The sequence below is a fragment of the Salvelinus fontinalis genome, chromosome 16 (genome assembly GCF_029448725.1).
Source record: "Salvelinus fontinalis isolate EN_2023a chromosome 16, ASM2944872v1, whole genome shotgun sequence".
NCBI lineage: Eukaryota > Metazoa > Chordata > Actinopteri > Salmoniformes > Salmonidae > Salvelinus > Salvelinus fontinalis.
Window position 1 is genome coordinate 47,729,728 of NC_074680.1, and position 16,450 is coordinate 47,746,177.

The window sequence follows — 16,450 nt, forward strand, 5'->3', positions numbered from 1 at the left end:
TAGATACGCCATTTTATTAGCTGCACCATCTCCACTGACATTAAAACGCCCTTTAAAGGAATCTTCCACCGTTGGACTGGTGTTCCACACATACCCAATGAGTTTCAGAGCAGTGTTTTGGGCTGACTGTTGGTACCACAGTATCATGTTGTAGCTTGTATCAGTGTGTCTGCAGGTGAGATTAACTTTATCTTCAGGTCCTTTTAGTATTGCAGTAGGAGTCTGGTGAACTTTGTCTGTTGGTGACAGCCCTGTGGATGAAAACAGACAATATGAAATATACAGTATTACTCAGCATATTGACAGCAATATATTTCAGTAAATAAATCTATCTTTCTTGAGGGATTTAGTACCTGTCACCCATAGTGGTAGAGTTGCTACATGTATGAGAAGCTTGATCATGTTGATGGTTCTGGAGAGAAGAGTCACATGGACAAGGAGAAAGGGTTTTCAGATAGTCAGAGATGTGATGTCATCTAGTGGGAGTGTCAAATGTATGTCAGCATCCCAAATGGCACCCTATTCCCTTTCTAGTGCACTACTTTAGACCAGAGCCCATAGGGGGGGGGGGAGGAGAATAAGGCAATAGAGAAGGGGAGCTGAACTGAGCTGCCGGAGGGGAAGGAAATGACATCACTTTGACGTCAGAACTTGTGTTGCTATTCAAGCAGATCCCTTGTTCACCTACAGGTCTCCTGTTCAACTTAAAGGTGTATTGTGGAACATACCGGTATCTACATCATTGAAAGTCTCTTTTAGTCTTTAGATCTGATCTGTGTTATAGATTCTGCAGTCATCACACTAGAAATAGGATGTAAAGTGAAGAAATACCTGAACCGTTTCTTCAAGACAACAACATCAACCACATTATTTGGTCTAGAGGTTTGATATCAACTTCCTCCATGTGCTCAGACATCTACAGCGGTGGATAGCAGGTGTGCTGGGTGTTGATGTACACTGCAGTTATGGAGTAAAGGATCAGAAGGGGGTTTGTAGAAGAGAGAAGGGTATCTACATCACTGTGTTGACTTCAGGTCAGAACAGTAATACACTGCACTGACTTCAGGTCAGAACAGTAATACACTGCACTGACTTCAGGTCAGAACAGTAATACACTGCACTGACTTCAGGTCAGAACAGTAATACACTGCACTGACTTCAGGTCAGAACAGTAATACACTGCACTGACTTCAGGTCAGAACAGTAATACACTGCACTGACTTCAGGTCAGAACAGTAATACACTACACTGACTTCAGGTCAGAACAGTAATACACTGCACTGACTTCAGGTCAGAACAGTAATACACTGCACTGACTTCAGGTCAGAACAGTAATACACTGCACTGACTTCAAGTCAGAACAGTAATACACTGCACTGACTTCAGGTCAGAACAGTAATACACTGCACTGACTTCAGGTCAGAACAGTAATACACTGCACTGACTTCAGGTCAGAACAGTAATACACTGCACTGACTTCAGGTCAGAACAGTAATACACTGCACTGACTTCAGGTCAGAACAGTAATACACTGCACTGACTTCAGGTCAGAACAGTAATACACTGCACTGACTTCAGGTCAGAACAGTAATACACTGCACTGACTTCAGGTCAGAACAGTAATACACTACACTGACTTCAGGTCAGAACAGTAATACACTGCACTGACTTCAGGTCAGAACAGTAATACACTGCACTGACTTCAGGTCAGAACAGTAATACACTGCACTGACTTCAGGTCCGAACAGTAATACACTGCACTGACTTCAGGTCAGAACAGTAATACACTACACTGACTTCAGGTCAGAACAGTAATACACTGCACTGACTTCAGGTCAGAACAGAAGCTGAAAACATACTTATTTCAATCAATTTCCAGGGATTTCAAAGTGCTCTTTGAAAGAGAGAGGGGGGGGGGGGGGGGGGGAGAGAGAGGGGGGGGGGGGGGCAGGGGATATAGCGAGAGAGTGGAGAGAGAGAGGGGGGAGTTAGAGGTCCCCCTACAGTATGTGATGAGACCATCTCTTTACATATTATATTACATCCTATTGAAATACTGGGGTTTTTGTGCAGCTGTACTTGTTGTCTGTATCACTGTGTTCACTCACAGCACAGAAGTACATGCCGCTGTCTCCTGCCTCCAACTTCTTCACTGTGAAAGATCCCCTCTCAGCTAAAGTCTTGTTGGCTGAGAATTTGTCTTCACTGAAGTCTCCATATTCGGCTTTGCTATAACTACTTGTGTAAACTACCTGCTTCATTCCCTCTCCTGGAAGCTGTCTGTACCAGTACATCTGGTTGTAGCCAGCTCCCTTAGTGTGACTGCAGTTCATCTGAGCATCCCTGTCTTTCAGTTCCCAGAGTATGGTGGGTGTCTGAGTGACTTCACTCCCCTCAACAAGACCTGTAAGGATACAGTGAGAAGGAAATCAATAGAGTTAGGTACAGTTAGACCTGAATACATCAAGACTCAGGTGAAGGGAACATATGCTTGGAAACATCAATATCTATAACTAGAGAAGTCCTTCATTGTAAATATGAATGTTGTTCTGAACTTTCCTGGTTAAATAAATGAAACATTATGAAACTGTACCTGCAGCACAGAGCAGTGAGACAGTAACAGTGGAGAGAAATGTGAACATGTTTGATCACGTTATATGTGAGAGTGCTGGAAAGAGTCTGGTATCAATGTATATAAAACAAGAGGAGTGTCACATAGATGAATAGATGCCAATCAGTAGACCACGGGAGGTTCCACCATATTCAATATGTCAGTGAAGTGGGAGGGACTGATGATCTGAATACATCATGCTAATTAGTGGTCCAGACTGTAGAGACATTCACATTATTAAAGTTAGAGGTCCCCCTACAGTCCATGATGAGACCATCAGCTCTTTACATATTATATTCTATCCTATAGAGCTCGCCAGCTTGTAGAGCCTAAAACACGGAAATGAGTCAGCATTTTCTACCTCTGGTTCGTTGGCCATTGCTGTGGGAGAAATGAAGGGGTGAAATAATGGGGTTTTGCGATAATAGGTCTGAAGTTAAAACAGGCTTTGGAGATATTATACATTTTGTTCTGTGCAATAACTTAAGGATCTGACTTTTTTTTCATTTTTCTCGTAAAATGACAAACCTGAATCTAACTGCCTGTAGCTCAAGACAAGGAAGGCAAGGATATGCATATTCTTGATACCATATGAAAGGAAACACTTTGAAGTTTGTGGATCTGTGAAATTAATGTAGGAGAATAGAACACATTACATCTGGTAAAAGATAATACAAAGATAACATGCGTTTTTCCACTCAAAAACGAATCATCTATGAAATGCAAGAGAAAGGCCACACTTTCAGATTGGAGTCTAGGTGTAATTTATATTTTGGCCACCAGATGGCAGTAGTGTGTTCGCAAGAAGTACATTACTGCACCATATTTTGTATTAATTCTGACAGGAGTTTACCCAAATGTGCCATTTTTGGACAATTTAGATATTTTCAAGTACTTAACTATAGAGAACATAGAAAAATGATATGTTAATAACAAATTAGAGTTTACACACTCCCAGAAATGTCATACATCATTAGCTTATACACTAACATTCACACATCTAGATGGCGAAGTGGGTGTGGAGCCAGAGACAGCAGTGGGGTCAAACTGTAGAACATAAAACTGGGTTTTAACAAACAAAACTATGCTACATTTTATCTCTGGGACCCTCAGGATGACACATCAGAGCCAGATTACTGAATGTAAGTACATTATTTACCTTCAGAGGTGAATGTATCAAACCAGTTGCCCTGATAAAAGTGTTTTGTTGTTGTGGACTCTCCTCAAACAATAGCATGGTATTTTAGTCAATGTAATAACTACTGGTGAACGGGTGAAAGTGAGTGGTGCCCGCTGGGCTAGAGAGGCTGTAAGGGCTGCATGTGGGATATTTGGAGCAGAGGTATGAACAGTTGAATGGGAGATGTTTTTAACCATTTCTAATTATTATTACTTGTGGTGTTTCATTTCTTTACTATCAAAAGTCTTCACTTGAATGATGCCAAAGACACAACAGTGGTCTCTCTGAGATCCCAAGTTTGAGGGATCCCTCGTGCACGATTTACCCAGGTCGTCAGGAGAGGTCACCAGGTGGAGATTATTATCCCATCCTCGCCGCCAAATGTGGTGGTTCATTTCTTTCCTATCAAATCAGGAGAGACAAATTTATCATACAAGTCAGAGTTATACTTAAACTAAATCTTTAATAGCGAGAGCTTTGCAAGGAATCAACGTTTCTGATGATTCGTTGATAGACCCGAAACAAAAGTTTAAGGGTCTTTTATAGCCAAGACACACCCCTTTCAACAAACATGACTAACAACAGATATATAGAATGGGTCACAAGGTTAAGATTTGTATGAAAGATACCTATAATACATAGCAGACAGTATGCTAAGTCAACAGTTTTCATTGTAAGGCATATTCGGAAGGCCATCAACTGAACCGCGGGGTAACCACAACCATAACCAGACCACAAAGGGACAGTATATGGGAAGTGTCTGGCCCTTCAACTCCAAACTGGAACCATCTCTCCCTGGTACTGTATAGAACAGAAACATTAACTCATGTTCTCTGGAATGCTCTTTAGGTTTTATCACCCAAAAGACATCGGACATCTCCTGTCAGTGTAATCTCCCAGATCCTCAGTAGAACAAACACAGTAGTTAAGAATGCTTGATTCTGTTGAAGAAAACGACCATTTAAAGCAATAAACGTATTATAACATTATCTTGCAATTTTCCATTGGGGGAGAGTGTGTTCCACCTGCTAATACCACAGCATGGTGTTGTAGCTGGGGAGAGTGTGTTCCACCTGCTGATACCACAGTATGGTGTTGTAGCTGGGAGAGTGTGTTCCACCTACTGATACCACAGTATGGTGTTGTAGCTGGGGAGAGTGTGTTCCACCTGCTGATACCACAGTATGGTGTTGTAGCTGGGGAGAGTGTGTTCCACCTGCTGATACCACAGTATGGTGTTGTAGCTGGGGAGAGTGTGTTCCACCTGCTGATACCACAGTATGGTGTTGTAGCTGGGGACAGTTTGTCAACAGAACGGGACAGCAGTTTCTCCAGAACTCTGAAATACTGAAGATGGAGACTGAAGAACGTTGGAACAGAGGAGTTCACCTGTTACAGAAGAGGAGAGAGAGACCTGTTTGTTATAACTACTGTAGTCATTCAGGAACTGTATGGAATTATAGATTATTTTAGACCGTATCTAATCTGTGATCAAGAATAATGAGAGATTCACATTCATATGTAGAAAATATCCAACAGTGAAAGATTCTTAGTTCAACACTGAGTCAAGATGAACATTCAAAAGGACATGGATCTTCAGCTCTCAGACTCCTTACAACACACCATAGTTTACTGTTGAGCTGTAACTCCCCCTAAATGAAAGACATGATATCACACCATACTGTATCATGGTCGCCTGTATATCAGAGGGAACCTCCCATTTCTGTTAGACCAGCTGGTGAGTGTTTTGGCATTGAATCAGAGTCAGATACAGTGTGATGTTAATACAGGTGTGATTAGTCTACAGTACACCAGGGAGGAGGTTTTTGTAGAGCAGAGAGGGAGATCTGATGCACTGTGTAAACTAGCAGCACAGTAATACACAGCACTGCTATTTGGAGTTAGTTGATTGATGGTTAAGGTGCTGGTACCACCTGCATTGGCATCTCCTTCTACATTAAATCCAGCCTCAGGAAATCCAGTTTTCCCTATCATGTATCCTAAATACACAAATTCTCTGTATTTGGATTGCTTGTACCAGAGGATACGATCATAGCCTGATATACTATGTGAACACTCCATCTTAGCCAACTTTCCCTGGTTCTTGTATAGGGATGCAGGACTCTGGTAAACCTGGTTACTGAGAGAAGAACCTGGAGAGAGAGAAAGAGAGAGATAGACACAGAGAGAGAGACACAGAGAGAGAGACACAGAGAGAGAGAGACAGAGAGAGAGAGACAGAGAGAGAGAGACAGAGAGAGAGAGACAGAGAGAGAGAGACAGAGAGAGAGAGAGAGAGAGAGAGAGAGAGAGAGAGATAGAGAGAGAGAGACAGAGAGAGAGAGACAGAGAGAGAGAGACAGAGAGAGAGAGAGACAGAGAGAGAGAGACAGAGAGAGAGAGACAGAGAGAGAGAGACAGAGAGAGAGAGACAGAGAGAGAGAGACAGAGAGAGAGACAAAAAGAAGGAGAGAGAGAGAAGAGAGAGAGAGGTGAAACAACAGATAAAGAAACATATTCACCTGAAACATAAAAACAATCAAATGAGGATATTATTAGTTGATGAGATCAATGATCTGAATACCTGCAGCCCAGGCTGTGTAACCCATGGTGATGGAGATAAGAATTCTGATCATGTTGACTCACTGTTAAGGAGACAGAATGAGACAGACAAACCTCTCCTCATGAATTAGAGGTGGCTTCTCATCAACTCATCTCAGTGATCTAATAGAGGGATGCTGCCTCCTTATGAGAACATCTAAATCATCAGAGACCTGAGATGAACCCTGCAGGAGGAGTCTATGTGGGACAGGAAGCAGGGTTTAGTAGAGCAGAGAGGGAGATCTGGCAAGATAGAACAGCACACTCCGGTAAGACGATGGGGGGCGGTCTGTGCATATTTGTAAACACCAGCTGGTGCACGAAATCTAAGGAAGTCTCGTAAGGGAAGGTAACAACACAACTGCCACGCTGATCCTCAACACGGGGGCCCCTCAGGGGTGCGTACTCGGTCCCATCTTGTACTCCCTTTACACTTACACATGGAATAAACAAGCGTACAGTCAATAACACAATAGAAAAAAAGAAAGTCTATATACAGTGTGAGCAAATGGTGTGAGGAGGTAACACTGGAGTGATAGATGAGCAGATGATGATGAGCAGATGAAGGTGTGTAAGTAGTGAGACTGGTGTAAAATAGAGCAGCAAAGTAAATGAAAACAATATGGGGATGAGGTAGGTAGATTGGGTGGGATATTTACAGATGGACTATGTACAGCTGCAGCGATCGGTTAGCTGCTCAGATAGCTGATGTTTAAAGTTAGTGAGGGAAATGTAAGTCTCCAGCTTCAGCGATTTTTGCAATTCGTTCCAGTCACTGCCAGCAGAGAACTGCAAGGAAAGGCGGCCAAAGGAGGTGTTGGCTTTGGGGATGACAAGTGAAATGTACCTGCTGGAGTGCGTGCTACAGGTGTGTGTTGATATCGTGACCAGTGAGCTGAGATAAGGCGGAGCTTTACCTAGCATAGATTTATAGATGACCTGGAGCCAGTGGGTCTGGCGACAAATATGTAGCGAGGGCCAGCCGACTAGAGCATACAGGTCGCAGTGGTGGGTGGTATAAGGCGTTTTGGTAACAAAACGGATGGCACTGTGATAGACATCATCCAATTTGCTGAGTAGAGTATTGGAAGTTATTTTGTAGATGACATCGCCGAAGTCGAGGATCGGTAGGATAGTCAGTTTTACGAAGGTAAGTTTTGCGGCGTGAGTGAAGGAGGCTTTGTTGCGAAATAGAAAGCGTCTAGATTCTAGATTTGATTTTGGATTGGAGATTCTTAATGTGAGTCTGGAAGGAGAGTTTACAGTCTAGCCAGACACCTAGGTAATTGTAGTTGTCCACATATTCTAAGTCAGAACTGTCCAGGGTAGTGATGCTAGTTGAGCGGGCGGGTGCGGGCAGCGAACGGTTGAAAAACATGCATTTGGTTTTGCTAGCGTTTAAGAGCAGTTGGAGGCCACAGAAGGAGTGTTGTAATGGCATTAAAGCTCGTCTGGAGGTTAGTTAATGCAACCGCTGTGTCAGATTTCAAAAAAAAAATTCGGAAAAAACAAACCATGCAATAATCTGAGACGGAGCTCAGAACAATAGTCAAATTAGCCGCCGTGTTGGAGTCAACAGAAACCAGAAAATACATGATAAATATTCCCTTACCGTTGATGATCTTCATCAGAATGCACTCCCAGGAATCCCAGGTCCACAATAAATGCTTGATTTGTTCGATAATGTCTGTTATTTATGTCCAATTATCTACTTTGGTTAGCGCGTTTGGTAAACAATTCCAAAGTCACGAAGCGCGTTCACTAAAACCGGACGAAATGTCCAAAAGTTCCGTAACAGTCAGTAGAAACATGTCAAACGATGTATTGAATTAATCTTTAGAATGTTGTTAACATAAATCTTGAATAACGTTCCAACCGGAGAATTACATTGACTTCAGATGAGCGATGGAACGGAGCTGCCTCTCACGTGAACGCGCGTGGTCAAAGCATGGTCACCTCATGGCAGTGGTTACTCATCCCTGTCTCCTTCGGCCCCCCTTCACAGTAGAGTCATCAGACAAAGTTCTACAAACTGTTGACATCTAGTGGAAGCCGTAGGAAGTGAATACTCATTCATATCTCGCTGTGATTTCAATGGGATCTTGGTTGAAACTCGACCAGCTTCAGAATTTCCACTTCCTGTTTGGATTTTTTCTCAGGTTCTTGCCTGCCATATGAGTTCTGTTATACTTACAGACATAATTCAAACAGTTTTAGAAACTTCAGAGTGTTTTCTATCCAATACTAATAATAATATGCATATATTAGTAACTGGGACTGAGGAGCAGGCCGTTTACTCTGGGCACCTTTCATCCAAGCTACTCAATACTGCCCCTACAGCCATAAGAAGTTAACACAGTGTCCAACGAAGGACCAGATATATACAGAATGGTGTCGTCTGCGTAGAGGTGGATCAGGGAATCACCCACAGCAAGAACGACATCGTTGATATATACAGAGAAAAGAGTCGGCCCGAGAATTAAACCCTGTTGTACCCCCATAGAGACAGCCAGAGGTCCGGACAACAGGCCCTCCGATTTTACACACTGAACTCTGTCTGCGAAGTAGTTGGTTAACCAGGCGAGGCAGTCATTTGAGAAACCAAGGCTACGGTGATTGACAGAGAATACGGTGATTGACAGAGTCGAAAGCCTTGGCAAGGTCGATGAAGACGGCTGCACAGTACTGTCTATTATCGATGGCGGTTATGATATCGTTTAGTACCTTGAGCGTGGCTGAGGGGCACCCATGACCAGCTCGGAAACCGCATTGCACAGTGGAGAAGGTACGGTGGGATTCGAAATGGTCAGTGATCTGTTTATTAACTTGGCTTTCAAAGACTTTAGAAAGGCAGGGCAGGATGGATATTGGTCTGTAGCAGTTTGAGTCTAGAGTGTCACCCTCTTTGAAGAGGGACGAAATGAAAGAGAGGTTGAACAGTAATAGGGGTTGCAACAATGGCGGCGGATAATTTTAGAAAGAGAAGGGTCCAGATTGTCTAGCCCGGCTGATTTGTACAGGTTCAGGTTTTGCAACTCTTTCAGAAAATCTGCGATCTGGATTTGGGTGAAGGAGAAGCTGGGGAGGCTCGGGCAAGTAGCTGCGAGGGGTGCGGAGCTGTTGGCCGTGGTTGGGGTAGCCAGGAGGAAAGCATGGCCAGCTGTAGAGAAATGCTTATTGAAATGTTCAATTATCATGGATTTATCGGTGGTGACCGTGTCGCCTAGCCTCAGTGCAGTGGGTAGCTGGGAGGAGGTGCTCTTGTTCTCCATGGACTTTACAGTGTCCCAAAACTTTTTGGAGTTAGAGCTACACGATGCAAATTTCTGTTTGAAAAAGCTAGCCTTTGCTTTCCTGACTGACTGTGTGTATTGGTTCCTGACTTCCCTGAACACTTGCATATCGCGAGGACTATTTGATGCTATTGCAGTCCGCCACTGAGACAGAGAGGAGCTGTTTCACTGTCCAGACAGCAACAGATACATGGTCTACACATACTGAGACAGAGGGGAGCTGTTTCACTGTCCAGACAGCATCAGATACATGGTTTACACATACTGAGACAGAGAGGAGCTGTTTCCTGATGACTCCTTGCTGTCCCCAGTCCACCTGGTCGTGCTGCTGCTCCAGTTTCAACTGTTCTGCCTGCGGCTATGGAATCCTGACCTGTTCACCGGACGTGCTACCTGTCCCAGACCTGCTGTTTACAACTCTCTAGAGACAGCTGGAGCGGTAGAGATACTCTGAGGGATCCGCTATGAAAAGCCAACTGACATTCACTCCTGAGGTGCTGACCTGTTGCACCCTCGACATCCACTGTGATTATTATTATGATTTGACCCTGCTGGTCACCTATGAACATTTGAACATCTTGGCCATGTTCTGTTATAATCTCCATCCGGCACAGCCAGAAGAGGACTGGCCACGCCTCATAGCCTGGTTCTTCTCTAGGGTTCTTCCTAGGTTCTGGCCTTTCTAGGGAGTTTTTCCTAGCCAACGTGCTTCTACATGTGCATTGCTTGCTGTTTGGGGTTTTAGGCTGGGTTTCTGTAAAGCACTTTGAGATATCAGCTGATGTACGAAGGGCTATATAAATACATTTGATTTGATTTGATAACAGTAGTATTTCAACTGAAATGTCAAACATGCTAATTGCTAACCTGTTAGCTAACATGTTTACGACACCAATAATCACAAAACACTGACGACTTGTTCACAGGAAAACACTTTTGAAGGTTGAATATGTCAATAATACATTGTTCCTGTCACGCCCTTAGAGAGCCTTTTTATTTCTCTATTTGGTCAGGGTGTGATTTGGGTGGGCATTCTATGTTTTCTGTTTCTTTGTTTTTGGCCGAGTGTGGTTCCCAATCAGAGGCAGCTGTCTATCGTTGTCTCTGATTGGGGATCATACTTAGGCAGCCCTTTTTCCCACCATTAGGTCGTGGGATCTTGTTTTCTGTTTAGTGTTTCTGCCTGACAGAACTGTGCACTTTCATTTTCAAGTTTTGTTATTTTGTTTGAGTGTTTTTGAAATAAAAGAATCATGAACACTTACCACGCTGCGCCTTGGTCCACTCTTCATACCACCAACGAGAGCCGTTACAGTTCCACTCTACACTACAACGTGTCATCAAAAAAACTCAGGCTGCAGTTAGACATTATCAGTCAATGAGCAATGTGAACGACCATCTCGATTTGGTTTTATGTAGCAAAATTTGAACATTTTATTTTTTACATTGGATAAAATTAGAGACTGAGCTACAAAATGGTATATCATACACTGCAGTTGAGGAACAATGGGAAAGTAATTATTCTTCGAAAGTTGATACATTTGTAAACCCACCTTTGAGAAAATGGCCATTGAATATTTTGGTACACCTACTGGAGAGCTCTTCTTTGTCTACACCCATTCAGCATCGTTCACACCCTCTTAAGCGTTAGCCCCACCCATCTCTTTAAGGATTCACATGTGAGGCCATGTGCTAAACAGAGTGAGTAGTGTAGTAAACAACCAAAGATTTCAAGACTAAAAGTGGTGAAAGTAGTAGCCTACAATAAGGAAAGACCTCAGGTAAAAATACACGTTTATCTAGTCATTGGCCTGGATCCTAATCTGACATTGGTGCAGGTCATGTTGTTCTTCACATTATCATCTCTGGTAAACACCCACACTATATCAAATAAAAAAAAATACATTTGTCACGTGTACAAGATACAGAACGTGTAATCGGTACAGTGAAAAGGTTACCGGAATATTTGCATAGTAGCAATATAAAAAATAGAAAGTGTCCAGATAAAATATTTCTATAATTATTACCCAGACATACTGGTCTAAATCGATGGATCATATGAAATAAAGACTTTAACCACCACCCAGTGACATCTAGCTAAGTGGATGGGTCACTATTGTCTAGACATGTACACATGTTCATGAAATACAATAGGTGGCCGTAATCACCTCCAGACAAACCTGGCTAAATTGATGGGTCCTGTAATCATCTGATGAAGTGGAGTCTTTTGTTTAGACATGTAGCTAGCTAGCTAAACAACGAACCATAAACCCTACCCATACAGCACAAACAGATTGTCATGACTAGCCATCATGCATAAAATGCAGTAGCATGAATCTGCAGGTAGCTAGAGCTAACCAACTAGGATCAATGTTCGCTAGCTAGCGAACATTAGGATATTTTTAGCAATGCAAATCGATTTCTGAGATACGAATAATATTATGACACAGATCACACATGTAACGTTATCTAGTGAGTCAGCGAGTTTACGTTCACTAGCTAGCTAGCTAGCAGTACATGTTAACCTGTAATGAAAACTACTTTCTGACTAAATTTGAAGCATATAATATCTGAAAATGTAGCTAGACCCGTATACATGGATGGATGCTTCACGGCAGACTGGAACCACTCTAAGTACGATGTCCTGTGTTGTTTCCGTTTAGTTTGTAGCTACTGCTTGTTTGGCTCGATGTGTCAAGTCACTCCAGTTCACACTGACCGTGTGCAGAAAGTAGTCCATCACAACTATTGTCCCATTGATCTTTGTCGATAGCGCCGGCTAAATTCAGGGCAGCAATGTTGTTGAGAGCAGTAGGAACACTTTTGCAAAAAAGCTGCGGTAGCAAGGACTATCTACACATACTAAGCAGCTCATGTTATAGACAGAAGCATGCTACGTGGGAAACCAATCCAAATCATTCTCTCGTCACGTTCAGCCCAACCATTATCTCAGCCAATCATGACTAGCAGGAAGGTTCCTGTCTTTTTTTGGTGGCTAAACAAACTCGTAATTTAAAAATGTTTATTCGTATTTACAGATGGCATACATGTTTGCTTTTAAGGCACATGAAAGTTCACGTTCCAGAAGACATTTCTGCCAAAAAACACATTTTGATAAACAAAATAAATTACACTAAAATGCCTCTCCTGTGATGTAGTGACATGCAACATACACATAACTTCCTGAAACAGGTCACCAATGGATTCCAATTCTTACCTGAGATGATGTCTCACTCTTGTCCTAGACGTTATCTACAGGTGTGCAGCGAGAGAGAGAGAGAGAGAGAGACAGACCACATTTAAGGAAAGCTTTGTCTATGTACAGACTCAGTGAGCATTGCTATTGAGAGAGGTCGCCATAGGCAGACCTGGCTCCCAAGAAAAGACAGGATATGTGCCAACTGTCCAGAAAATGAGGTGGAAACTGAGTTGCACTTCCTAACCTCCTGCCAAATGTATGACCATATTAGAGACACATATTTCCCACAGATCATACAGACCCACACATAATTTGAAAACAAATCCAACATTGATAAACTCCCACACCTGTTAAGCAAAATACCACAATGTGCTGTCACAGCAGCAAGATGTGACTCATGGCCTGTTGCCGTGAGAACAGGGCAACCAGTGGAACACCAACAACATTGTAAATACCACCTATATGTATCTGTTTATTTATATTCCTACAACAACTATTTGCACATTGCTAAAACATTGTACATAGCTGATAATATAACACCTGGAATGTCGATATTTTTTAAACCTTTTTGAGTGCAATGTTTACTGTTAATTTCCTCATCATTTTTTTCTGATGTTGTTCAAATTAGTTTCTTCTCACTTTTGTTTATTGATTATTTTACTTGCTTTGGCAATGTAAACATATGTTTTCCCATGCCAATAAAGCCCATTTGAATAGAGAGAGAGAGAGAAAGAGAGAGAGAGAGAGAGGGGGCCCAGCTCTAGTGAACAGACAGACATAGGCCCAGACAGAGGAGGGTTTTTGTAGAGGCAGTAGGGAGTTTACAGCACTGTGGTAACACTGCACAGAAATAAACAGCACTGTCTTCCTGCTTCAGACCAGAGATAGAGAAGTTTCCATAACTACGGCCATCCCCCTGGAGACTGATCTTCCCTTTCACATATTCTTCTGAACTGGCAAAATTCAGATTGAGATATCCTAGTAGTTTGAGAGTCCTGTCTCTGTCTTGTTTGTACCAGAGCATGCGATCATGGTTGAGGATAGAGTGTGAACAGTGGATCTCCTGATCAACAGAGCTTCCATGCTTCTTGATAAGAGCAGAAGGAAACTGGTGAACTATATGTGCAGAGGAACCTGGAGAGAGAGAGAGAGAAAAGCCCTTTGAATTTAATTTAATTGAGAGAGATAAGAGGGAGGGAGGGAGCGGGAGAGAGGAAGAGAGAGAGAGGAACAGCAAGAGAAAGAGAGAAAGGAAACGAACAGAACAGAACGAGGAGAGGGAAAAGTATTTAACACTGGGAAAACCATCAGTCCTATATCAATCTCTCTCATCTCACTATTCTCCTCACCTCTGGTCCATGGCAGATATAGAGAGCAGACTAAGAAGACCCCAGGGATCATGATGACAAGAAAATAAATGATCATATAGTTGTAATTTGTATCTGTGAAAAGGTTTTACTAGTCTTGTAATGTGCGGCTAATATATCAGCTGCTGCTACAGTATCCGGCCCTGGGTGACAACTAAAACCTCTGTGATGTAACAGAGGTGGCCGTTCTGGAACACACAGGCTGTGAATAGGCTACACGAACAAGGGAGGAGTCCGGAAGTGACATCACAATGATTATAGAGGCACAGTTCCTTATCTTCCATCAGGTAGGAGGAGTCAGCTGGGTTAGGCCCCTGCAGTTGACAGTGACAGATGTGTGTTCCACCTCCATCTTCATTTCAAATCTAATAATTTTTATTCCTGGGAGGGAACTTAATGTGTGGTGATGAATGGTACTTAAGATATAAGAACAACATAGAAGACTAGAACATGTAGGCTACAGTATAAAGGATTAGAAGCATTCTATGAAATCCCAGGGTATATATACATATACAGTATAAAGGATTATAAGCATTCTATGCAATCCCAGGGTATATATACATATACAGTATGAACAAATACAAGTCAAAACTTCAAGAGTTAAGGAGTTTGATGGATGTTGGCACAAAACCAGAAGATGCTCTCTTAGATTTGAAAGGGAGAGCTCTGTACTTGCAAACGGGGGGGTCTATACCTGGAGGGTAGGGGGCTAAACTGGTTTATACCTGGATGGTAGGGGTATATACTGGTTTATACCTGGAGGGTAGGGGTCTATACTGGTTTATACCTGGAGGGTAGGGGTATATACTGGTTTATACCTGGAGGGTAGGGGTCTATACTGGTCTATACCTGGAGGGTAGGGGTCTATACTGGTTTATACCTGGAGGGTAGGGGTCTATACTGGTCTATACCTGGAGGGTAGTGGTCTATACTCGTCTATACCTGGAGGGTAGGGGTCTATACCGGTCTATACCTGGAGGGTAGGGGTCTATACTGGTCTGTCCCTTGAGGGTAGGGGTCTATACTGGTCTATACCTGGAGGGTAGGGGCTATACTGGTCTATACCTGGAGGGTAGTGGTCTATACTCGTCTATACCTGGAGGGTAGGGGTCTATACCGGTCTATACCTGGAGGGTAGGGGTCTATACTGGTCTATACCTGGAGGGTAGGGGTCTATACTGGTCTATCCCTTGAGGGTAGGGGCTATACTGGTCTATACCTGGAGGGTAAGGGTCTATACTGGTCTATACCTGGAGGGTAGGGATCTATACTGGTCTATACCTGGAGGGTAGGGGTCTATACTGGTCTATACCTGGAGGGTAGTGGTCTATACTCGTCTATACCTGGAGGGTAGGGGTCTATACTGGTCTATCCCTTGAGGGTAGGGGCTATACTGGTCTATACCTGGAGGGTAGAAGGCTATACTGGTCTATACCTGGAGGGTAGGAGGCTATACTGGTCTATACCTGGAGGGTAAGGGGTCTACACTGGTCTATACCTGGAGGGTAGGGGTCTATACTGGTCTATACCTGGAGGGTATGGGTCTATACTGGTCTATATCTGCAGGGTAGGGGTCTATATCTGGAGGGTAGGGGGCTATACTGGTCTATATCTGGAGGGTGGGGGTCTATACTGTTCTATACCTGGAGGATAGGGATCTATACTGGTCTATACCGGGAGGGTAGGGGGTTTATACTGGTCTATACCTGGAGGGTGGGGGGTCTATACTGGTCTATACCTGGAGGGTAGGGGGTTAAACTGGTCTATACCTGGAGGGTAGTGGTCTATACTGGTCTATACCTGGAGGGTAGGGGTCTATACTGGTCTATACCTGGAGGGTAGGGGTCTATACTGGTCTACACCGGGAGGGTAGGGGGTTATACTGGTCTATACCTGGAGTGTAGTGGTCTATACTGGTCTATACCTGGATGGTAGGGGTCTATACTGGTCTATACCTGGAGGGTAGGGGGTTATACTGGTCTATACCTGGAGGGTAAGGGGTCTATACTGGTCTATACCTGGAGGGTAGGGGTATATACTGGTCTTATACCTGGAGAGTAGGGGTCTATACCTGGAGGGTAGGGGGTCTATACCTGGACGGTAGGGGTCTAAAGTGGTCTATACCTGGAGGGTGGGGGTCTATACCTGGAGGGTAGGGGTCATACTGGTCTATACCTGGAGGGTAGGGGTCTATACCTG